Source organism: Gavialis gangeticus, unplaced genomic scaffold (genome assembly GCF_001723915.1).
Source record: "Gavialis gangeticus isolate Ggan-Ray unplaced genomic scaffold, GavGan_comp1, whole genome shotgun sequence".
Taxonomy (NCBI): domain Eukaryota; kingdom Metazoa; phylum Chordata; order Crocodylia; family Gavialidae; genus Gavialis; species Gavialis gangeticus.
The window spans coordinates 100,934,753-100,936,802 of NW_017729022.1; positions in this window are offsets into that span (position 1 = coordinate 100,934,753).

Consider the following 2,050-nt stretch of genomic DNA (forward strand, 5'->3'; position numbering starts at 1 on the left):
GAGGGGGCTGGGGGAGTGGGCGGGGCCATCAGGGGTCCCCCCATAGTCCCTTCCCCCCTTCTCCAGCACCCCCGACCCCTTACTCACCAGCACCGGAGCCCTGGTGCCAAAACATATGGCCTGGCCCGCCACATGTTTCAGCACCAGGGTGAGGGGCCCACCATAGAGACGCTCTGGCAGCCAGAGCATCTCCATGGAGGACTCAGCCTCCGGTTGCCTCATGTTGCCTGTGCCGTTTTTTTAAGCTTCGATTTTTTTAGACCCCTGGATATCCTTTTTTCATTCCCGCACGTGCCTGTTGCCCCGCTCATGTGGACGCGCCCTCTGTGTCTTGATACAAAGGCAGCAGATGGAGGCAACCAGCCCTCTACACATGGAACTAACGGAATTAATAGTAAGTTTTATGTATATGAAGGACTTCTATGGATCTACTCCAGTGAAGCCAGAAGCTGGTTAAATACGTAACAGTTCAAAGCCCATATTACCCTGAAGGTGCCTTATAAGGGTCAAGGATCTCTTACTGAATGCTAAATGGAACAGAAGGATGAGCTGAGGTAAATATTTTTACATAGATTTTCTCCTAACATCTGGAGGAAAATTTGAATGATGTATATAATGATTGATAAGAAGTCACATTGTCAACATTTTCTCAGTTCCTAATGCTGCGCCTTTATAATAAGCTTCACAAAATTAATAGGGTAAAAATAATTAATGGAAAATAAAGTGAAATTGAAGGAATAACCTAAAGATGATTCACATAACTGTATTAATTTCATATTTGAATAATTCCCTTAAGCACCATGCTAAGAATTACTACTAAAACTACTTTGCATGAAACTAACACCTTTTTCTGCCTCCTCTGCCTTAGACTGTAAGGTCAAGTCAAGTGCCTCAGGCTACCTGGGATACAATAATATAAATGTAATTACATAAGGTTTCCCTTGGAGGTGGTTGGAAATAATGACAAGCTAACATTGTTAGAACAATCCAGGAGATAAATTGGACAAACTTAATTGGCTTACCTGTGATTTACAGTATTGTACTGTATGTACAGTATTTATATAATGAAAGCCCCAATACCTGCAAACACTTATGCTGGTACTTTACCTGATTTCAACAGGTTTACTCATGATCATAAAAATAAGCATGGTCATAAGCATAATGTTAAATCTGAGATAGATTAAGACTTTTAGCACATTGAGTATATACATAAACTGTCTACTTTTATTTAATGAAGTAAAACTTGAGAGTTAGGCCATTGTAATTTTTGTTACTACCAGGTTAAGTGCATCCTGTCACACCCTTCCAGCACAATGTCACCACCAGAATGCCATGGATGATTTGCCAAGAGATGCTGAAGTTGTATTAATTACTTTAAACTCAGCAATTAAAAAATTCTTACAAATTTTCATATACAATTATTCTCTGATACATACTAGGATTTAGAAATATTCATGGTAAAAATAATATCCACAATAATGAATATTGTATTACATGCATTTTAGTAGTAGACCTTGAATAATTAACATTAAATGGATTTATTTAATACTAAATGGTTGCAAATTCAGCCTGGTACATATTTCAGTTTTTAAATAGTACATGCAAACACTAACAGTTTAAATAGGCCCCTGGTGGACATTTTTTGTTCATATTTGGTGGCAGGAACAAGATTAGCCAAAATATTACACCCGTCTTCCCTCAGTTCCTTCATGAGTAGCCCATAGCACTGCACATAGAAATCCTTAAATATACTCCTTTTGCCTACCAATGCTTCTGTGCTTCAACATGCTCACCTATGTACTCATTTTTCTCCATGAATATATTCTGTCTAAATCCTTCATTTGTTGCATGCTTTATAGCTGTTTTCTGAATCTTGTTTTTGCATTCACACCACTACAAAGAGAAATAGAACTTGAGCATATTCTCTTTAGAGTGTTTATAACAGTGTAAGATTTCTTCTCATTTGCAAACTTACGCTGTTTTTTTCTTCAGGGTTGATTTAGTTCCCTTAGTGTGCACATCTATCCACACAGCAAACTGGGAAGGGGAA